The sequence below is a fragment of the Podarcis pityusensis genome, assembly GCF_964106645.2.
Source record: "Podarcis pityusensis genome assembly, chromosome: 6".
Lineage (NCBI taxonomy): Eukaryota > Metazoa > Chordata > Lepidosauria > Squamata > Lacertidae > Podarcis > Podarcis pityusensis.
In genome coordinates, this window is record NC_138030.1 from 41,098,731 (window position 1) to 41,122,957 (window position 24,227).

Here is a 24,227-nt window from a genome sequence, read left to right on the forward strand (position 1 = left end):
TGTTCCACAGAAGCTGAAGTCTTATTCATGTAGTAAATAAATAGCTCAAGTCCTGCATGCAGTTTATCACATGTGGCCATGCAAACATTTGCCATGGGTTGCAAATTGCACATGAGATTCAAACAATTTCCTGCATAAAATAACTTCCATGTAGGAGATTCTGTCTGGATAAGATGTTTTCTATTAGATTTCACCGTCAAGCATCCATTCAACAGGGAACCAAAGTCAATCTTTGCTCTCTGATAAGGGTACCTGTTCTCCATAAGACACACAAAGTTTCAAATGCCTGTTTACCATGTTCACACAAAGGCACAAAGAAGCCCCCAGATTCTGCACTTCATCCACAGATGGATAGATAAACCAGGACCTAAATTCAGAAAGAGGGGCAAGACCGGTATTTGCCTCTTTTCTTGGGATATCATTTCAGAGCTGACTTGGTGGCAGTGAAACAGTCTGCTGATGGATGCCCTGCTGCAAATGCTCCTATCCACTAGGATAGTGCAGGAAGCTGCATGAAAGAACATCTACTAATAGTCAAAGACAGATTGGCTATCTCATAAATGCCCCCGGGACCTAGGATGGATCCATTATCAAGGAACTGATGTTATAGACAGATGCCTACAGTTCCTTTGGGTCTTCCTGCTTTCCTCTCTGATAGGATTCTTTGAGCAAGCTGATGCCTACTTTGGGAAATGATCATAGTGGAGAAAAATCACACGTTATGGCTGTGGGCTATTCTGTAGTTCTATGTACATTAGCAGGACAAGCCCTAGCACAGCTGTTAAGAGGGTATCCTGATAAAAATGCAACTTTTCCATTCCATTTTCATTTCCTCCCACTTTAAATGGCTTATATCCCACTTTGTCTTCCTGAGGGAACCCAAAATGACTAAGAGCAAACAGAAAACAAAGTATCAGAATAATCAGCAAAAACACAGTACATATCAAAATATAAAATGACAAATGATTCTTTAGGATCCTGTTAAAAACACCCAAAGAGACTAGACATAGGCCCATTTAAGGAAGGTGTAAATGGGTGATAAAGAGACTACAGTGGTACCTCGGGTTACATACGCTTCAGATTACATACGCTTCAGTTTACATACGCTTCAGGTTACAGACTCTGCTAACCCAGAAATATTACCTCGGGTTAAGAACTTTGCTTCAGGATGAGAACAGAAATCATGCAGCAGCGGCGCAGCGGCAGCAGGAGGCCCCATTAGCTAAAGTGGTGCTTCAGGTTAAGAACAGACCTCCGGAACGAATTAAGTTCTTAACCCAAGGTACCACTATAATTGTGTGCAGAGCTGGACCTGAACATTTTGCTGCCTGAATGATGAGCTGGTGCCTGCTCCTCCTTTACACCTAGAAGCTGCCCATGCAGACTATTGAATCTTACTTCAACATGGGTGATGGAACAAAGTCTCCTGAGGGCAGCAGCTGCTTAGGGGGTGCAGGCCAGGCCACACTCAGCTCTGTCATCCAACACCTTGCTGCTGTCTCTCCCAGTCCCCTAGCATTGGGTCATCCAACACCTCATTGCCCAAGGTGGTTACTTCACTATAATTAATGACAATCTACAGCTCATGATTAGTGAGGCGAGAAAGCAGCAGTGAGCTCCTTTCTGGGAGCCCACACATTTGTGTAGTCCCAGTAAGTCATAATTTGGCTTACTGTGTTGTGCACACCAGGCCAATTTCTCCGAAATGGTCTCAACCTCATGTTTGAGTGTCAATGTGATGAAGATTTGAGCGGGGGAGAGATTATAAAAAATACCACCACAGGAAAAGTTATGTGTCTACAAGGCTCAATATGTCTTCTCTAAGCACCCCAAACAAGAAAGAAATAACATGGCTGTTCTGAACCTCACAGAAGCCTTAATCAAAGACATTAGGAGTAGCTTTCTGAGAGAACAAAAACATACATCCATTCTCACTATCCATGGGTTATTACAATATAATTAGGTTTCTTATCCAGTTAATAGGAACACCGCACAAGACTTTAGCTAAAGTCAACACTATAAATACAAACATGCATTTAATTGAAACCATTGGTTAGTCCATTTGTCTTGGCACAATTTGTCTTTTACAAAGCACATATTAATATATTGTGGCTGCTCACTCATCATGTCCACTCCGAAGAAACCTGAGAGAAAAAATGATTTGTTCGTTCAGATGTTTGTGACTGCTTAAGAGGATTGCTAGTTGGTTAGACCTGAAATCTGTTTTGGTGGATGCAGTGAGCGGCTTTCTTTTTTGTTTGCTCAAGTTCATTCTCTGATAGTGGCTTGCATATGTTAAATGCAAACTATATTAAACTCTTTGCTTGCATATATTAAACTGGACAAATATTCCAATTAACAAAGAACAGTGATTTTCCCAAAGAGAGCAACCAATTGTGTAACAGGGGCAATGTGTACTTTACAGGTCTGTGCAAACCTGCCTTGTAAATCAGTCCACAAAAGTTACCAGCCTGAAAAAAAATGTTTACTAGCTACATTAAATTCCCTGCACTTGTCTGCCTGTAATTCCTTCTCATCTATTGCTACCAAGCTAATGCCTGACTATAAGGCTAACACGAGCATACAACAAGTCCAAAACTTGGCATTAGATTAAAAATTCAGGATCTTTCTAGCTCTCCTCCTTTCATTTTTAATATCAGCATGACACAGAAATCAAACAACTATTTTCACTCTATGTCATATGCCAGGCAAAGCTTCTGTTGCTCCATTTCTATTTGCCATGCCGCTGTTAAAGCACAGGAGCAGGGTGGAGAGAGCAGGTTCACAATTACAAGCCAACATATTTATTTTGTGTAAAACAAGCCACAGCATAAAATACAGAATTTGAGCTACACGGGGCAGAATGTTGGTTATTATTATTTTTAATACAGAATTCATGCAATCCTGACAATTCTGGTTCTGGCTTTTACAAGGCATCCTCTAACCAGGAAGCTTTTAGTACCAATTAGGGTTGTCACTCAGTCAAAGAAATCTCAGGCTATTAGTGTTAGAAGTTTCCTGTGGTGTGTTCTTTCTAATAAGAAAAAAAAAATTCTTCACAGTAACTTCATTTTGGAAAAATGTTTGATACTTGCAGGTGTCAATGCATTTATAATCCTGTGGGTTGGAGACTAACAGAGAGACAATAAATGTGGACAGACCCTGTGAGCCTTTGTAGTTGCAGAGAACAAGCTATATTTCAAAGCTGGGAGGATAAACATCACTATCTACTACATAGTAGTTTAAGCTCTCACTGCCCTTTCTGTGCTTGAATGGATATCTTATGACGACCCATCTTATGACTACCCATCTTATTTTGACAAATGGGCTGCCTATATTAAATTATATGCTTAAGTCAGGATCAAAGTCAGCTGACAACGTTGTTGTTTCCCTCCTCCTGATATATTTGCGACAATAACAATAATAATGGAGGGGGAAGTGGAATAAAGATTGTGAGTTTCAAAACAGGCTTTGTTTTCAGGCAGGGCTTGTATAGACTTCTGCATCTTAGAAGAGGCACCCACCCTTTGAAAACCTTTTCCAGCTTGGCACATGCCGCTTGCAATTCCTAGACATCTTTAAGTTAAAAAATAAGGCACTTAAAAAAATGTATTGCCCAGTTAATTGGGGACACCTTTTCAGTTGCTCAAGAAGGCTTTAACTGATTAATCTAACTAATTGGGACTGCAATCCCTATGTACACTTAGGTGGGAATGGATCGAGCCAGATTTACCTCAGTATAGGATTGTGCTGTTTAAATGTTGCAGCCTTAGTAATGATATTAAGTTCTATTCCTTTTAGCACACACAAAACTACTTCTGACCCACAGAATGATAAACATGGGTCTTTAAAGTTGACGGTGGTGCTGTGAAATGGGCCTCACTCCCAGAAGCCGTTTGCAAGATCAAGGCTCAGCTCTGCAAGAGTGAAGATGAGATGGCTTCTAAGCATCTGCAAGTGCGCCTTCCTCACACCACTGAGTAACCACAAGCAGGCTGCATGTTTGTGCATACAAGCATGCATGCACATGTCATGCTTCTTCAGAGCTTGTGGCTTCGAGGCCTACTTGAGCTCTGACACTTTTCTCTTTCAAACATTAAACATTGTATTGCGAGTGTTTTCATTCCCAAAAGTGCCGCCACTAACACCGCTAACTTTTCTGGACCGCTTCTTGTCACATCCCAATGCTCTTTTACCCCCAAAGCTAACAATGCCTCCTCATTCCGCCAGACAGCCAGGACTGCATCTCTCCTCTGCCTTTCACTGTCGCTCACACACATGCATGCTCAACATTCCCTGGGGAGGCAAGTGCACCTGTGTCAGCCAAGCCCTCAGCTTTCCCTATCACCTTGCCTTTTCTCATCAGTACCACCCTGCATCTCTGCTCACGTTCCCTTGCTCCTCACGAAGTTCACACGTGCACCCACTTTGAGTTCTTCTGATTTGCTCTGACAAGCAGGAGGGAAGCCCTCGCTCATCACCCTGCAGGGCTACAGGGCTTGGCAGGGCTCTGCCAGCTTGGCAGTACCGTGCTTCTCCCCTCCCTCCCTTCATCAGCCTCCAGCCTACAACCAGGGAGAGGGTATTAACAGGATGAGCTGTGAGGCTGTCTTGAGCAATGATGCCTATGCAATCTATTAAACCAGAATGGATGAGTGTCATTTAAACCCCTCCAGTCAGGGAACCAGCAGAGGACTTGGGCAGGAGTCTTGTTCTTTGCTGCAGCTGCAGCATCCCATAATAACCGGGCTATTCCAATGCTGCTGAAGTGGTTGAAGCAGGGGTACAAGGGCTTGTGCCATGCAAAAGTTCATTTGCTAACAAGAAAGAGATGTTGCAAAAGAGTACAAAGCACCAGATTCCTATTCTACCTCTCTTGTTTGTAAAGGCCATGAAATAATTGATGCCGTTTCCGTCTCTGTTTCCTTATTCTCAAAATAGTAACAGCCAATCATTTGCCTGCTACTTTACTAATAATGAACTACTATTATCTGCAACTGATGGCAATGAACACTGGCAGAAATGGATCAAAGCCCCAGATTCCAAAGTCCCCTACATTTCAAAGAGCTCAAACCAGAGCTGCTGCTGGAATCTGCCAGTTTTAGTGCTTCAGGCAAAATACCCGACTACTACAACTGGCAAAATGGAAACCTCCTTGAAAATCCTGGACAACTCCCAAACCTGCTTCTCTTAAAGCACAAATGAAATTGTATTTTATGCACCAGCGTACTGTAGTGGTTTGAGTGTTGGACTGGCGAGATCCATGTCCAATCCCTGCTCACTAACTCTCTGCTCACTAACCTACCTCACAGGGTTGTTTTGAGATCCAAAAAAGGGAGGGAGGGAACTGTGTAGACTGCCTTGAACTGCTTGGAGGAAGGCAGGATGTAAATCTAATAAATGACAATATTTCAATTAGGATTTCTGTGAGCAGAGATAAACAACACCAGCTTCTGATTGCAACAAATCAGGATGCTCCTGAAGGCACAAATATTTTATTATCTTATGTTGTTATTCGCAATTTACACAATTACCCAAAAGGTTTCACACCACAACTCTTTGCTGAGTTAGAGATGTGTTACTCATATCCTTTAGCAATACTATAATTGGAACATTTGTTTTACATAGGTGAAAGCACAGCTTGTTATCGTATGCGGTAGAGAGTATATGGCGTAAGCCCAACCATTTTCTATTTGCTCACGACTGCCAATACCCTGTAGGGCTGTGGTATGTTCATTAATGGCTGGTCTAGGACTGGGGGTTTGGGCTTTACTGATTCATTGTTTGACTACATGATGGGATGTGGTCACAACAGAACACTAATGTATGTGGAGCAAGTGCTGAGCATTACCCTTGAACATTTGCCTTTTGACTGCAGTTTCAAGGCAAGTCCGCTGCTGAAAGTGAAAGCCTCTCTGCTCCCTCCCTCTCCCCCAAAAGAAAGGATCACATGGCTGGAAAACTCTTTCTTGGGTTTCCTCTCACTCATGTGAAAAGGCCTGGGGCGATGCAGTAGCAGAATGCAAGAGCTCAGTTCCCAGCTCAAATTCACAATCAAACGAGTGCTAGAAGTAGCCTGGCATCATTAAGATCCTCTTCAACAGCCACTCTACATACTGGCAAATTTGACTGACCCTAGTAAATCATGTCTGAATTTTCGCAAATTAATTTGATTAGATGCCTGCAAACTGAAATCCGGCCAAATTTGTAGAGCAAGCAAACAAATAAACAACCAACAAGTAAACTTAGGGGCTCATCTACACCTGCTTGTCCTGTGCTTAGAAAGCATGGGTCTGAGCTGTTTTCTGCTTGTCCTGTGCTTTCCAGGCACAGATCTGAGTGGTTTTACCCTTGCCCAGCCGCTTTCCCATGGAAAACCATTCTTTAGTGATAAATCAGAGCAAATGGCAATCCACGGCTGTAATGAGTATGAGTTACTCGTGCGTAAACTGGTGCCTCTCTAGGCTAGTTTGCCTTGTTAAACCTTTCTGACTGCACAGCCCTTTCTCATCATGACTGTCTCAGTCACTAGCAGAATCCGTCAGTGGGCGTTTCTTGAATCTCTTCCAACATAAGAGTTGTTTGACACCCAATCTTCTCCGCCTCTCACTGCGCGGGAGCCTTCTGCGCAGGGTGGGCGTGGGTAGCGGGGGACCTGTCTCCTCCTCACTGAGTTCCAGTGAAGAGTCCGTGAGCCCTCTCTCCGATTTCCCCATCTGCTCACTTTTGTTCCTGGTGCTGCGCTCAAATACTTCCCCCTCCACTGAGTTGCCTCTCCCCCTGCTGCTGGGTCCTTCTCCAGCATCATCCAGGAGCCTCCCCTTCGCCTGCCGCTCTGATGTCAGTTCCCTGACATCCACCTCCCCCCCCCAGAATCCCCTCCACCCCTGGACCGACCTGTGGGACCAACTTCGTCCCCTTCATCGGCCGAGGAGGCGGGGAAACCCCGGAAGGAACTGTCACTATCTTCTGTGGGTTCGAAGCCCGCTTCCCAATCGCTCTTCCACCTACCAACGGGGTGGTCTTCCCCGTCTGAGAACCCATTTGCCGTTTGCTCTCTTTCAGTGCTAAACTGCAGCTTTTCCCAGGGGAAAGTGGCAGGGCAAACAGAAGTATGGATAAGCCTCCAGGAAGGACAGTTCCAAACAGGTCAAGAAATAGCTCTCCCATAAAGGACAGCCCAAGACCTGGGATAATAAAATGATGGCAATCCTGCAAGCCTTAAAAGAATCAATGGTGGTTTAAAAATCTCATTCTTCAATTTCCAAAAGCTATTTATTTATTTGTTTTTTAAAAAAACCTAGTTGTATCACCCTGTGTATTTGAATATTGAAGAAAGCATTCCAATATCAATCATAAGTCAATCCAAGCTCTGGAACATGGGACAACATTGCTTTCCTTTCAGTGCTCATCACTGTTGCCCAAAGATATAGTGTCTTCAAAGTCATCAGAATGATTAATCTAAACCACATATCAAAGCTATTTTACCAAACATCACTACAAGCCTAATAATTCATCATAACCCTTATCACATCTATAGATATGTTACAGTAACTATTGCCCAAGTTCAACAAGAGGGATAACACATATGGAAGCTGCGGACTTCCGGGTTAGCGCCATCGGCAATGGCGGAGTTCCTCTGACCGAGAGGAACCCGCTCCGTGAAAATCGGGTCTTGCCGCCGCGGCGAAGGCGGAGACCCTCTAAAAATCCCAGGCGGAGGAAGCCTGGGAATGTGGGATTCGAGATAGACTGAAATTGCAGAGTTTTGAAAAATTAAAAAACAAAGTGCGAGACTGGCTTCATTATTATCAGATAATGGAGGCATTTAAATTGGACAAGAAAATTGGCTTCCAGGTGGAAAGATCAAAATTAGAAACTGAATTGTTAGAACCCAAAACTAAGAATTTGTCAAGAATGTATAACTTGCTGCTGAAATGGAACACTCAGGATGAAACGGTAAAATCAGCTATGATTAAATGGGCACAAGACGTTGGACATAACATTATGTTTGCTGACTGGGAACAATTGTGGACCACAGATATGAAATTTACGGCATGTAATGCCTTGAGAGAGAATATTATGAAAATGATATACAGGTGGTACATAACCCCAGTCAAGCTTGCAAAAATCTATCATTTGCCCGATAATAAATGTTGGAAATGTAAAGAAACTGAAGGTACATTTTTTCACCTTTGGTGGACGTGCCCAAAGATTAAGGCTTTCTGGGAAATGATTTATAATGAATTAAAAAAGGTATTTAAATATACCTTCCCCAAGAAACCAGAGGCCTTTCTCCTGGGCATTGTCGGCCAAATGGTGTTAAAAAAGGATAGAACTTTCTTTATGTATGCAACAACAGCAGCAAGAATACTCATCGCAAAGTATTGGAAGACACAAGAACTTCCCACGCTGGAGGAATGGCAGATGAAACTGATGGACTATATGGAACTGGCGGAAATGACTGGCAGAATCCGTGACCAGGGAGAAGAGTCGGTGGAGGAAGATTGGAAGAAATTCAAAGATTATCTACAGAAACACTGCAAAATTAAAGAATGTTAGAGTGATGTTGAATTGAAAATAAGTGGTTTCCAGCTGTACAGGATAAAGTTATAGATAGACTAAGATTAAAGATTAGGATTAAAGAAATTTAATGAAATGGAAATTTGGTATTTAAGAGGTAAAATTTTAATGCTATATTATATTAAGATTAAAGATTGGGATTAAAAGAGTGGAAAAGAAATTGCTGGACAAACAATTTGGACTGGAATACAAAAGAGGGAGGTATGAGGAAGTCCAGAAAATAAGTAAATTTAAAAACGGAAATGAAAAGGTGATATTATTTTTAATTGTTCTGTTTCCTTTTTTTTGTTTTTTGTTTTCTGCTCTTTGTGTTTCTTCTTTTTTTGGATTATGTATTGTGTATTGTGTATTTGTGTATTTTCCATGTTTTTCTGCTTAACTTTTTATTGAAATCTTAATAAAAATCATTTATTTAAAAAAAAAAAGGGAATGTGGGATTCGGCTGACACCAGGAGCGCCTCCCCTACTCGCAGGGAAACCCTTTTTCGGGGATCCGAAGCAACGTGGGGTGAGTGGCGCAGTGTTTTGAATCAACCGCTACTTTTACGGAGTGAAGCCGCACAGCCGTTGCCGGAGAGCGCTGACTTTTTCCTGTGGACAATTGGACTCTAAACAAGTACCCGTGAGTAGAACGGAAAATTGGATTAAGAAACATTTTAATTTGGCACTGAAGCGGGAAGGCTCTAAACAGGAAGTCCGCCTCCCGTTTTTTGTAAATAGATTGAAGCAAAAACTTTGTAAGCTAAAGTCTGGAAAGTCGTATATAAAGGTCTAAATTTCCTTCAGTTATTACCACCAAAACCCCTCTTGGAAGCAGGAAAAAAGGGGGGTAATTTTTGACTGTTTAAGCCTGCAGGAGAGAGAGTAAAGAAAGATAAATTTCCACCGTCTCAAACCTGGGAACGGGGTGTCAGAGACAGAAATTTATGGGGAAGTTCCTCGACTGTGAATGGAACGTCTTTTGACAGATAGTAAAAAAAAGAGAAACAAATTGATTCCAATGTTGCTTCTTGCATTCCAAAGAAACAAAGTATTTGAAAAATGAAAGTAATTTTCTTTTGTTGGTCCTGCTTTCAAAAGATGGATACAAATAGAAATTGTCTCCTCTAGAGGGAGCTTGTTAATTTGTTGCCGGAGTCGATCTGGGGATTTCACAGCTGTAAGATTAGGATCGTGAGACCAGACTCTGACCTTGAATAAAAATGTGTTTACAAGAAGTCTTGGTGCTTGCTTTTTGCAAGACAAGTGCTTTGCTGGAGCAGATGCATGAGAAGATGGATTTGATGACTGTTGCAGTTAAAAACTTTGGACAAACGGCGAATACCCATATAGAAACCATTCAGGAACCAGCCCAGGAACTTGTTTTGACAGGGCAAGTGCAAGTGCAGAAGATAATGGAGGTTGCGGTTGAACCTCAAGTAACACAAATGGAGAGATCCGAGGCCTTGCAGGAGCATAAGCCGCTGTTCTTGAAGTTTGAATCTGGAGTGGAACAGGAGGGGTCTGGAGTTGTGAGGGCTCTTAATTTTGGAAGGACTTTGAAACATGTTTTTAAATACTTTCTGGATTACAGTGCTGACTGTGGGGAATGGGACTGTGGGGAATGGGCTGATCTGCTGAGGAGAGATGGAGATATTTTTGGATTGGAGTCCTCCCGAGACCTACCCCCCAATGAGAAAGGAAAGAAATTAAGAAAAAGATCAACAAAAGACAAAGTAAAGTGCAGGTATAAACAAGAAGAATATCTGCAGAAGGGACATGGAAAAGACTTAAGAGCCTCGGACATAAGATCACCAGGTTGATGGACTAGATGGAATGGACAAGAAGGACTGACAAAACCCAAGACCAGGAAGAAGAGACGTTGGATGAAGATTGGAAGAAAGTTTTTAAAAAAATTATTTTGAGAATTAGTGTAAAATTAATGAATATTAGGAAAAATGTTGGAATGAAACTATTTGGCTTTAGTAGAAATGATATAAGGAGTTATGTACATTAAGTTTTAAGCTTTAAGGTTTTTTGTTTTTGTTTTTTACGGCAAGATAAGGTTAAATAAATTAAGGTAAATTGAATGACAGAATATAGTGAAAGATGGAAAGGATTTGTTGAGTTAATTAAAAGGTTAGATCGTTAAGATAAATTATATAACAAAAATTGAGAAAGATGGAAAGAATTTGCTGAAACAATTAAATTAGAATACAAAAAGGGAGGTGTGAGGAGGTCGATGAAACAAGTAAATGAAAGATAAAGATATGGAACATTGGATGTGTGTTTTAATGTTATTGTGTTGTTGTTTTTTGCTGTATTGTATTGTTTTTTATGCTTTTCTCTTTATGTATTGTAATGTATGCTTTGTTAATTTTTTTGTTGTTTTCTTTTTCTCTTTTTTCTGTAATTCTTAAACTCTTAATAAACATCATTTTTTTAAAAAAAAAACACATATGGAAGCTGCTTCCACACACTGATTTCTTTGTTGAATTGGGAATCAGTTCCAGACTGGATGAGGATGGACACTGAGATACCTCTCTGCATTGTGATGCATAGGTGGAAGTGAGGCTTCTAGTATTGCCTCCTAACTGAAAATGTGCCATATGGAATGGTAATTTCAGAAATGCCACCATATGGAAGCAGTTTGCCTCTCCTGCAGGTTAATGTCTAAACTATGATTATCCAACAGATAACAAGCTTATGTTTTTCCTCAGTAAATATGGTAAAGTGTAGCACCCCAAGTCCAAGCCCACCTCCTGTAATGGGAAGCTAGTCCTATTAAAACCAACAGGACTTGTGCTGTTAAATGTATTGAGGAACTAGACATTGTGGGAGACAGCTCTGGCTTTAGCAAATCCACAAGGAGATGGCCTTGGCATTAGTTTCTGTATAGAACCATCATGATGATTTGCCAACATCTTGGCAGAGTCAACAGTGATTGCCCTCTGGACGACATGCGTGTGAGTGAGAGATCATAATTTTGATATTAATAAAATTCACATGACACCAAGTTATTCTGAATAATTGACTGATGTGTGATGGGTTGGATCTGAAGAGTGTAGGGTCTTAATTTTATAAGTGCACAGGATGCATCTACAATGAATTGGGGAATAAAAGGGGTGTAGCTTCCGTGCTCCTTGCTCAATGTTATGCTAGCAACACTGCCTTTCTTCACAAGACCCTCAGCTGTTCTTTGCTGCTGCCATTTGGCAGGCTCCTGGTGACTGTTTTTCTGGCTGGAATGGCAGAACCTAAAGCTGTTTGTTAACTTTCCTTGGCTATGTATTATAGTTGTTTTTCAATGCATAAAATAGTTCCAAGATGCATCCATGACTTATTTTTGGCGTTGCTCACTCCGTACTATAGGTAACTGATTTCTTAATTCCTTAATGGATACTGACTGCTGATCAAATTCAGCTACCGATAGATGCCTCCTGGCTTCTGGCTTCCTCCACAGCTATAAGGCATCAACTTTATTGAAGAATGTGAAAAGGTTTCTTTAAAAAGAAGAGCTTAAGAAAAGACATCTTGCAGAACTAGCCAACCTGGTGCCCGATAGTATGGATCACAACTCCCATCATCCCTGACCACTGGCCATGCTGTCTGGGGTTGATGGGAGCTGTAGTTCAAAACATCTGGATGGCACCATGTTGACTACCCCTGGTGTACTCTGATTTATACCTACTTGGCATTCCCCATTGATTGCCAGGGGACATTCTCTCAGGCAAGTGTGCATAGAACTGCAGTCTTAATGTGCCAGGATTGCCATCTGGCTAGGAATTTGTTGACACCACCAACCCTTCAATATCAGGTGGGAAGAAATATAATTCAAATCTGACTTCGTTTTACAATTTGAACACTTTCAATTTTCAGTTTTAAAACCTGATTTTAAGGGATTATCACCTTGACTTTTAAGGATCAGTTTATCAGATTCAGGGATATAAAAATAGGTTTAGATTGGTTGGGTGGAGTTGTGTTTTGTTGCAGTAGTACGATTCTTGCTGTTTTGCTATGATTTGTATGAGAGGTACAGTAACCTTACAAGGCTACTTGGATAATGTTGGAGATGTGGTGGAGGTGGGTGAGAAATGTGGACTATGTCGGCCATGTTTCATGAGAATATGTTAGTACCATGAAAAATTATCATCATCACCCAGTTTGGGACTTGGGACAAAAGCAGAGTTTTGTGACTTGAGGATATCTCTCAGAAATTGACCTACATGTAATCTTTCCTATGAAATAAGAAGAGACCCAGTGTAGTGTAGCAGTTATCGTGTCGGACTAGGAGCTGGGAGACCAGGGTTCAAATCCTCACTTGGCCAGGAAGCTCCCTGGGTGACCACGGACCTGCCAGTGCCTCCCAGCCCAGTCTACCCCACAGGGTTGTTGTTGGGCTTAAATGTGGAGTGAGAGAACCATGTAAACAACCTTGAGCTTCTTGGAGAAAGAAATGGGCTATAAATGATGATGATGATGATGATCGTTATTCTGATATGAAGGTATACCCAAATAAGACTGACCAATCCTGTGTTTTAGATATCTCAGGCCAAATGCTGACATACTTTCCACATATCTACAGGATATCTAAGATGAAATAAAAAGAGGTGCTTCAGAGGTATTTAATATTTAGTTTAAAGGAGTTGTCTTGGTAATCCGGTACGGAAGGATTAGAGAGCTGAAAGTGTTGAACAATACAAGCCTTAGCAGGGAATGCAGAAAGTATCTCCAGTGCTGCTGTGATGAACTTTAGGCAGAAACTTCAAAACTGAAGCAGCTTCTGGGAACACCAGAAATAAGTGTTCCTAAATCCCTGCCTTGAGCAAGTTGGTGGTGCTAATCCCACCTGGGTCAAAAATGCCAGCACAGGAGATAATAGAGGGAAGGGGCATGGCCCAGTGGTGGATCAAATGGTTTGCATGCAGAAGATTCCCAATTCATTCCCTGAAATCTATAGGCAGGGCAGAGAAAGACTCTTACCTAAAATCCTGGAAATCTGTTGCCAGTCAGTGCCAACAATAGATGGACTATTAATCCAAAGGTATAAGACAGATTCCTAGGTTCTCCCCTACAACGTCTCAGAAAAACATTCCCCTGTCTTGCTGTTTAAAATAGTGAATGATATTCACAGAACATTCACTGGCAGGACACATAGCAATTCAGACTTCCACCTAGTACTGGGATTGAAAGGTCTAGGAAGATTAGGAGCTAATATGGGAAATTCTGTTCATGATTTATAAAGAACTGCAAAAACTGGCTTGGTTGGAGTTTGGAGAAAGAGACAATGGAGTACCCAATCCCTGTGCATGCTAATGGTATCTGGACATCCACATTAAAACACGTATATTTATATATTTTTTAAAATCCCTCACCCTTTTCTGTTTGGAGATATTCAACGTGGATGACAATAGAAAAGAACAACAAAGGAATAAAATGATTCCATCTCACCCTAAATATTAAAACTGCACTAAAAATTGCATAACTTGAAACAGATAACTTGAAGCACAAGTTGAAACAGATTCTGGTTTCTTATTTGTGGTTGCAATGGGACAAGTGCTGTCTGGAAGCTGAGGGGGAAGGGAAGGTAACAGGTGGGAACATTTCACCAATGAGAGAGCCTTCAGACACACTAGGGGTAAGGAGCTGGCTTTGGCCAGAGGACTGGATGCTTCCGTCTCCTAGACCCCACAGCCCAACTATGACATGTGGGTGCAGCCTCCCACCTGCTAATCATCTGACAATACATGACAACTAAATACACCTTCCCATAAAATGGTTTCCCCCCAAAGACCCTGGAAACTGTAGTTTTCCCACCACAGAGCTAAAATTCCCAGCACCAGTGACAAACTACAGTTTCCATGATTCCTTGGGGAAGTGACGTGTTTCAAATGTATGTTGGATGTGCTTTGACTGTATTGTGTTTCCAGGAGCTAACTACGGAAATGAGAAAACAGAGATGGATATTTTAGGGATGGTAAGGACTAAGGGAAAGGACAGGAGTAGATTGGGTGGGACAAAAGAGCGTTCCCATTGCTTTAAAGTTCAATTAGACTTTTTAAGAACTCGCCTTTTCCTTCATCTGAGCCTGTGGGAATAGTGAGTCATTCTTTTCTCCCCACAACCCCCCACCTCTCTCTCATGCACAGATTTGTGCAACCCTCCCAGAATGCTAATACTACAAATGCAGATATAAAAATCTTGTAATTTTGTACAAAGAAATGCTACACACAAAATTTAAAGGACTTGTGGAAATATGACAAAGTTTGGCCCTTGCCACTTTTGCCAAAATCGACAAAACATAAGTTCTGTGTATCTGGGGCTCCAAAACTCGCTAGATTTCGCATAATTGTTTCCCATAAAGATAACTTGATCTTCAGCTCTGCCTTTATATACTGTAGCTAGTTGGGTCTTAGGAGTTTGCAGTTTAGCTTTCTGCTAGAAAAGTCCTTTCCATCCCTGTGCTTAGAGGAAGAACTGTGAGGGGAGAGACTTCCAACCGTCCATCAGGCAAGGCCTTTTCCACCTGCCTTGCCCCCACCCTCCAGTCTCTGCTTCTCAATTTGTATTGTACTGTTTTATGCACTGTGACTTGCCGTTGCTTTTATTGATTATAATTTAGAAATTATTTATTGTAATTGTTAAGAGTGGATTTCTGTTTAATTTTGATATGCTGATATTTCATATTCTATACTATTCTAATGGGACACAGGTGGCGCTGTGGGTTAAACCACAGAGCCTAGGTCTTGCCGATTGGAAGGTCGGCAGTTCGAATCCCCGCAACGGGGTGAGCTCCCATTGCTCAGTCCCTGCTCCTGCCAACCTAGCAGTTCGAAAGCACCTCAAAGTGCAAGTAGATAAATAGGTACCACTCTGGTGGGAAAGTAAACGGCATTTCCGTGCGTAGCTCTAGTTCGCCAGAAGCGGCTTAGTCATGCTGGCCACATGACCCAGAAGCTGTACGCCGGCTCCCTTGGCCAATAAAGCGAAATGAGCGCTGCAACCCCAGAGTCGGTCACGACTGGACCTAATGGTCAGGGGTCCCTTTACCTTTACCTTTACTATTCTAATGGATTGTTGAATATTACTTTAATTGATACTGGTTGCTTATTTTAAAGTTATGTTTTATCACTACATTTTTGTATTGGATTGGATTGTTACAAGGTGTACATTCTTTGTTTCCTCAGCTTTTAAACCACCTTGGGTATAGTAAAATAGAAAGACGGTATACAAATTAAATGTGAAATGAAATGCTCTGCTACAGTTTCTGGGTAAAACTCCTGGGCATGCTACACTTTTTTTCTTCTCTAAAAAAACACAATATATATATACTTTGTATTGCCTTGTCTTTGTATTGGGAGACAATTGCAAGAAATGGGAAAAGCATCCACAATTTTTTTTGGGGGGGGGAGCAAGCAAGTATTAAGGCTGAAAACCCTCCAAACTACTTTACAGTCAAATCTTCTGATCAAGACATCTGCCCTGACATTGAGCTCCAGCAGCGATGGATGCCTGACTTGAACAGAGAGAAATGCGAAGGCTATAAGCCACCAGGGACAGAGACCATCCAGGGCTTCATCTGCTTAAGGTCTCTGTTTACCTTTTTATGAGTACAAGGACAGAGTGAAGACACAGCAGAGAAGAGACCACAAAAATTAATGGCGTAGGAGAGAGGGGGGAGGGGAGGGAATTAGTCATCCTCTAACAATGACTAGGAGAATATGGAAGGCAATGCATCAAAACGCAGCATATCAAAACCCAGAGAAATCAATTAAGGAAAAGAGCCAGAAAAGAAATGTCAGGGATATTCTGTGCCAGTAGGGCAAGGAGTATCTGCCAGTCAGGAAGGAGTATTATGAAGTAATGAGCCACAATTGCAGTTCTCCAGAAAGGCCTCCTAATGAACTGCTGTCTCTGAAACACTATTTTCTCCTATAAGCTAAGCCTGTTTAACAGGAATCATTACAGAAGGTGAGTCAGCCGTACAATACAATCCTATGCATGCTTCCTCAGAAGTAAGCCTCACTATGCTCAGTGGGGCTTACTGCCATGTAAGTGTGCTTACGTACAACTGTGTCCTTACTTACAGCTTTGAGAGGAGGGTGGGCTGTTTTGCACATGACATGCTACACTCTCTTAGTGCCTACATAGACCAGTTTCAAGGCACTGGTGTTGTCCCTGCTCCAGCCCTATAAAGCTGGGACAAGGAGCTGGGGGAAAGACGAATCATAAAGCCACAACAGGACTGTAGTCTCCTTGGATAAGAAACACTGCTTGGACTACACTTAAAAGATGTATATTCTGACTTCCTATTTGCAGTAAGTAAACGTTCAAGGAGGCTTGCATCAAATCTTTCCTCTTAAAAACCTATCTAAATCGTTCACAACAAACAATATTCCTGTCTCAGAAATCATAAGCCAAAAAGCACAGTCTTACAGAAAATGTAGTCCAAGGATTATTCATAACCAGAGTCCTTCAAAATTCTCAGTAAATAGAGCTGTGTTTTGAACAGGATGCTTCAAGGAAATCAGCAATGGTGCTTGATGAATATATTGGAGAGGGGGGTGGAATTGTTCACAGACCTGGAGTGGGTGTGTGAGCAAGGAAGGCGGAGGCAGGCAAGGGAAGGGAAGAACAATGGCTTAGCAAAACCATCTCTCTCACACACACTCCTCTTCTTCCTGACCTTATTCTGTATTCAACACTAATGTCTCATAACAAATGTAACTGATCTGTAGAAAAGACTGTACTACTTGAAAAAAGAGACAAGGCAGGTACTTTTGTAAACCAAGAAAATATTTAATAAAAAATTATTTTTAAAAAACACACAGGGATTTTAGGCCTGTCTTTGGTGTCCCTTAAACTGGAATAATCAAAACGTAAAGGAAACCAAGAGTGAACAGCAAAATAGTGTGGTGCAGAAAATTAAACCTTAGTTACAATGACAAGGCTATGCTGTTTTTAATACAAAACAAGGCTACAAAAACAACGCCAGAACCTAGAAGCCAAATGAGAAATAGATTATGAGTCTCCTTGGACTAGATGACCCTCAGGGTACCTTCCAACTCTACAATTCTATGTTTCTATGATTCTCATAGTGAAGATTCAACATGATTATCATAATTGGCAAGGCCACTGCTGAGGGCAGGGCCTTGATAGGCTTAAATGGAATTTATGGGAATGTGGACTTGCTCTCTTAACATCCCACTAGACAGCCTTAAACTCCCAGGACAGTCACCAGTCTTTGGCCTCTTTGGCCTGGCTGGCTGGGAGCTGAAGTAGAAAGCTTTCTCCCCCCCCCCCCCGCCTCTTCGTTTAACCTGCAATGCCTAGAGAAGCTAGTCTCTTCCCTGTAAACTCTGTACGAACTGTTGGCAAAGAAGTCTGCCTTATCAGTGTCAATGAGGGAAACACCTTAGGATGAGGCAGCAAGCTACAGCAGTATCTGCTAGAGAGCTAGCTGAATGCCCCCTGTCTGCTCCCATGCTGGAACAAAAAGCCTCAAAGAAGCTCCTTTTAAATATCCTAGTTCTGAAGCATTTGTTCCTGCTACGTACGTGAGGCCCTTGCTTCACTCTGAGGCTTTCCTTCATTAATCTACCTTCATGCAACATCAGAAATAACAGGCAACAAGAACTGCATAAGGGAAAGGTCTCTGCTATGGACACAGAGTGAAGCTCAGAAAGCAAGTGAAATGGCACATGGCTGGTTCAATGTTGCCCGGGGCAATGATTTTTCTCTCTGCACTCATTCTTAAGGGCACCACCTCAAGGGAACCCATTACCAATGGTGGAGTTGTGGGCTCTAATAAGATATCAAGCTCTCTGACCATTTGGTAACGCTATGGGTTCAGCAGCTTGCCCCTATCTAGTGGGCTCCCAAGAGCTTCGATAATATGAGAGGACTTCTAAAATCTGCTTTTCTTCCACTCCTAGCCTCTGCTTTCTGCAGACTTTCTGCGGCCTGAACGTAGGGCTGTAGCCAATTATGCATTTAAAAAAAATTTAAAAAATGTTTTTCCTTTTGTGCATATATTCATATTTATGCATCATCCTACCAGGCATGAGGGTTTTTTAAAAAATAAAATGCACACACCCTTTTTTTCCTCTTTCCGTTTCTCAGTTGTAGTCCACATAAGTGAAGGTACTCCCTCCACATAATATCCCATCAATCTGCACAACCTTTCACACCTGCCTCTACGAAACAAACCCAGTGCTACTCATACCTAGCTAATGAAACCAGTGGAACAAACCTCACCAACCCCTACTGAATAAGAGAAGAAAGCTGCCATTCCTCAGCAACCACAAAGCATGCAGGGTCATTTGATTCCAAGTGGAGAACAGCTACTAGAGATCCCAAGAAAGGTAGGTGAAACAAGCACACTTATCACAGTATGAGGAACAAAGGTTTTGCAGTCTGTATCTGACAATTGCTAGTTCTATGCATATGCTAGCAGCTTTCTAACAGTGAGCATGTACAAATCCATAGTGCCTTTTTTTGTCATTCTTTACCAATGCCATCAGTCATATGCTATTGTTGTTTAGGCTCCCTCAATATTCTGCAAGCAACTTCCTGCTGCGCTGCTATTTTCGGCCCAGGATCCTGTCTAGTTTCTTCCTCTAAGCCTGATCCTAAACTCAATTATGTCAGGACTCATTCCTGCAGTGCTGCTCACAGTGGTCATATGTCTTATTTGAGAGAGGACAGACCACTATTTAAAGATGCCCTGTATTTTAGAGGTGAGGAATCCATGGCCCTTGTTGAACTCCAGCTCCCTTCAGCCCCGGTCAGCATTGCCCATGGTCAGGGAGGATAGAAGTTGTAACCACAGGGTCTCCACCCCTGCTCTACTTGAAGGGCTGTCTAGTCCAAGTCCATTTTATAGAGAAGAAGGTCCTTAAAGTTCCCATCAACAGTGAACACATAAACAGCAGAGCAGAACGACCAGGCACTCAAATCAGTTGGTCACATTCTTCGCCTCTACACTGGTTTCTATTTAAATCATTTCTGAATTTGCATCTATGTATATTAAATGAGCACATGCAAAGTTTATGCAGATTTGTTCTCTTTCTTTTAGTGATGCATAAATGGGCACCCTAACTTACATCCACTTCACTTACCTCCACCAGCTAAGCAGATTTAGCTAAAGAGAGCAAAGACACAGGAAGTCACAGGTTGCTTCTCACTTACTTTTTGTTTAACTTTCACCTCCTCTTGTTTAGACTCCTAATAATGCTCCCAAGAGGCAAAAGAGAAGTTCAAGCAATAATTTGCCACTCTACTCAATCTCTGATGTAAAAACTAGATGAGAAAGGGAATTATTTCCTTTTTTAAAAAAAATAATCAAGGAAGCATACCATGACAATATTTAGGGGTTGCATATTTCAGGATTTCTTCTGAAGAATAAATAACACTTGGGAAGTGGGTTGGAGTTGGGGTAATACATATGTAATACCTGCCTCTCAACCCCAGTCATTTACAGCAGATGACCCACAATCAAAAACTCATGGGGAAAACCTGCTTCTGATCCTGCAGATGGGAGAAGAAGCTTAGAGCTGCCAGTGCTTATTTTGGGACATGGCTCCTGTGCTTTTAACAGCTGTGTGACAGAATGACAACCAGCAGGCGATGCTTCTCCTGCCTGACACTGTATCACCACACTAGGAAAACATCCACTTCCTGAACTGCCTCTTATCTGCCTGCTAAACATACAGGAGTAAGTTGGCAGTTCTAAATAGACCATGTGCCACTTGTGTGCCTGTCGCTAGATCAGAAAGAGACAAGATGGAATGAACAAAAGGATGCTGGACTTTCTAGATTCACACGTCCAGTCTGTCACCTTCCTTTACACTTTGGATTGCTTGCAAATCGGCTGAACTATCACTGGCCAAATCAATCACAGCAATAGTAGCTATCTGTTCAGGGCTCCCATATGATCAGTGCCGCCTTCACAGTCAGCCATGCAATGTATTTTCACAAGCATCTGTGTTGTTTTCAAGTTAATTCATACTTCAGGCTGGTCTCAGCATGCTTTCTCATCCTCTGCCCCCTTCCCCACTTATTCAGAGCAGCCTTCTTAACAGCTGTGTGTATATAAGTAAAGAGAAATGGACCAGGTGGCTTTCCTTGTAGCCAGATGGGCCAGTGACTGCATGGGGAGCAGAAATATGTTCAGTTTAAATCCACAAGGGTTTATGTGAAATGTGGTCTGGGTAAAGGACAGTGATCCAACTGCTAGCAGCTAAACAGGCAGGACCTGGCTTGGAAAGAGGGAGGAGGCTGGTGTTATAAAGCCCCGGCGCTTTGCAGAGTCTTGTGGACTGTGTAAGTGAGACCACCTTCTACTGGACTAGAGGGTTAGGGATCTGTTGCTGCCTTCATGGTGCCACAGGTTCTGGGATCAAAACCTTAGCACCTACCAGGAGGAATTAGACAAATAAATGGCTCATTTGGCAATGATATGTTTACTGATTATTATTGAATTGAAAAGCATAAACCAAATGCTGACCTTACAAGTTTTTATTTAAATTGTGCATCACAAACAAATGCCTGATCATGGAGCTCTGGAGTGTGTGGTCTATGCTAGAATATGCAAGCACTTCAGTTATTTGATCCAGAAAGCGATGGCTGAAGCTGCAAGCCTCCAAGCTGCCTCTCGCCCACTCAGCTGCAAGAAACAACAACCCAGTGGCACCTACTGAGGAAGAAGGCTTTTCAGAAAACAGCAGCAGAGCCCACTTTCTCAAAAGCATGTTGCACTAGCCTCAGTTGGCAGGCTGTCAATGCACAGCACACACAAACAGGTGTAGAGAAGAGGCGTTTGGCCCCGGCCCCACTCTTTACAGACAAGCTGTGAAATGCAAAGGCTAGAATGGCATCTTATTGCCTGGGTCGGAGCATTAGCAGATGGTTGGACATGATGCCGGATGGATCTGGTGCAATCACAAGCAGAGATGCTCTGGATAGAAAGGGCAAACAGCTCTCATATTTAAAACTGTCGTTTTAGCAACTTATTCATTCAGCCTTTACGCCGAAGAAGTTGAAACTTGCATAGGTCAGGCCTGCACAACTTGTCACCCATCTCGTCAAATGAAGGCAAGTAGTGCAGCCTCCCAGGTTCCTGACAACTTTCCTCCCCCCCCCCCCAAGGCTCTTAGTAAACTTCCAGGCAGGAAGAAAAACCAAGTGAGTGATCTAGTGCTTGATGGGCTACCTTACAAAACTAAGGAGCTCCATTCAGCCTGGTGGGTCACAAAGTTGTCTGGGTTTGCTCCAGATCCGAATGAAATACAAAATCAGTAAAGATTGGGACTGTCTGGGCACTTATCCGTTCTGTTACCTGAAGGCCATCCCATCAAGCAGCCCCCCTCCCAGCCCAACAGCCTCTTCTACAGTTACTGTAGATACTGCTCTACGAAGGGTGGGTGGGTGTCCAAAGTGGCTTAATAGCCTTGGAGAGAGAAAAATACAACACCCACACAGAGCAGAAGCCAGCGCTCCCTTCTCTCTGGAGCCCTAATGAGGAGACAGACTCTGCTTGCAGTAGGAAAACTCAAACTGATCCCATCCTATTGCTTCGCTCCCTGCCCTTGATCTCTTCCAGTTCAGGTGTGGGTGGTCGTTTCGACACCGCTTTCTTTGGTCACACCTACGTGGCACCGGTTCAGAAAAGCAAGTCAAAAAACCTGGGCCCTCCTGCCACCACTTCTTCCGACACCCCTTGCAAAGCATCGCAGATAAACACGTTTTCAACAGGGACCGCACCCCATCCCGCCGCCAACCTTTCCCTTGTCACTGACTGGCGACGCTCTTGGGCACCTCTCCCTTGGCACCGGCAGCCCCTTCCCTGGCATCCGTGCCATGCCCGTGCCATGCGCCCACGCCAAACCCGTTGCCATCACTAGACAGCCCTGCTCGGGTGCGGCGGCGTGGCTGAACGACTGATGTCATGATCTCCATCTCTCTCTCGCTCCCCTCCCCCTAGACTGAAAGTTAGCTTGCACCTTCCGGAGCAGCCCAAATCTTGGGAACAGAGTCAGGGGAGCCTAAAAGGACACCCCGCGCCCCCTCCTCCTACCTTGGGCAGAGAGAGTGGCTGGATCGGCACGTGTATGCGCGTGTGGCGTGCCTGGGCGAGGAGAGCCCGGGAGCTCTCGATGCAGCAGCAGAAGCAGCAGCAACCTTCCTCTCTGCCGCCTGCCCTCCTTCTGCAGGTGAGCCTTCGCCTTGTGCTGCTGCCTGCCTGCCTGCCTGTGTTATGTGTGCGCGCCCTGAGTCACTGCAGCATCTCTGCATTAGGATGTGCTCCTCCCTTCCCCTCCCTTTCCCTGCGCGCTTCCTCTCCGCCCCCCCCCCCCCGCAACGTTCCAGGGACCTAGAGAGAGAGAGAGAGAGAGAGAGAGAGAGAGAGAGAGAGAGAGAGAGATGGGGGCACCCCCTCCCTCCCCCCCTCTCCGCCGTTACCTCATTTGCCAGGACCAGTCAGCGCCTGCGAGAGTGACTTGCAAGCAGCATCCATAATGCGTGGTCTTCCTCAGCTGGCGCGGCTGCTCCCAGCTCAGACGGTCCCTTGCAACACTTGGGTGGGCGGGAGGTCGGCTTGCCCTGGGCGCACCCCGTGGTGAGGGCTGCGGGGGGCGGGGGACGGGGACATATGGTCGCGCGGGGCACGAGAGGAGGGGAATCTCCGGCTCGGCCCCTCCCCTGCCCGTTTACATTCTTAGGCAATTCGAGATACGAAAAAAAAATCCAGACTTCCAACCCCGCCCACCTCCGGCAAATATTTAATTCCATAATTGCGTGTGTGGCACAGGATATAATTTGCGGCGTGCAAGGGCCAGCCTCGGAGGCGCACATCCTGCTGAAAGGCGATTTCCCATCTCTGGCTGGCATTCTGCAAGTGCTGCTGCTGGGCCTGTTTACCTGTATCATAGGAGCCAACTATTAGGGGCCAAGAGGTATATGCTCCCCCTAAAATATTTGAGGGAGCCACCCCTCCCCCAAAGTTGATGGGCATTGCCATTCAAATGGTGTGCATGCACCATGTTATGTGGGACAGGGCTTACCTGGGCCTCCCCAATATTTTATTCTAGTTGGCACCCTTGACCTAAATCATCTATTATCTATTTCTATCTCTATAGCTATCTGTCTCAAGGTGGGCAATCCCACTGGGGATTGTCCCCCTGCTAACTTTATTGAGGACCCTGTTAACATGGACCAGATAACCACATTCAGTGCTTAATACGGAACCCAGAATTCATGCTCAGAAATCTGTGCTTCCCAAAATAACAGGCTAGTGTTTTTATTTCTTTCTGAGATTGGAAAGTGTGTTGGAGCATGGGCAGAGAGCAGCATTTCCTCACTGCTGCTGAGTCAGTCTGCTCAGCCCAGTCTGCTGCCATGCAGCTGCAGGGAAGAGAGTTCTTTCTAATAGGCAGCCAGATGTGCAAATGTGATTTGCCATGGCATGAAGTGAGCCTTGTGTATGGAGTATGTCCTATATGAACACTAAAACATTAGTTCTCAAATTACATAGTGAGGTAAAAAGAGCATGGTCCCCTTTTTTTTATTTAAAATAATATTTATTCAAGGTTTAAAGATTACAGAAGGGAAAAAAAAGAAAAAATAAACAATGCAAATCAATACTATACATAAAAAAACAAAAA

At 43.3% G+C, this 24,227-nt stretch overlaps 1 protein-coding gene across 4 annotated transcripts in view; it reads right to left on the reverse strand.

Moving 5' to 3' along the window:
- CNTN2 (contactin 2) overlaps positions 1 to 23,278 on the reverse strand; it is a 71,393-nt gene extending 48,115 nt beyond the window's left edge. For 2 of the 4 annotated variants that reach the window (XM_081010040.1, XM_081010037.1), the window contains exon 1: positions 23,026 to 23,277. The gene's annotated coding sequence lies outside the window, so the exon portion shown is untranslated. Of the gene's footprint in view, positions 1 to 22,639; positions 22,842 to 23,025 lie in introns of those variants that run through there. The other 2 variants (XM_081010039.1, XM_081010038.1) reach the window with 2 other exon arrangements.
- Positions 23,279 to 24,227: the final 949 nt, after the last annotated feature.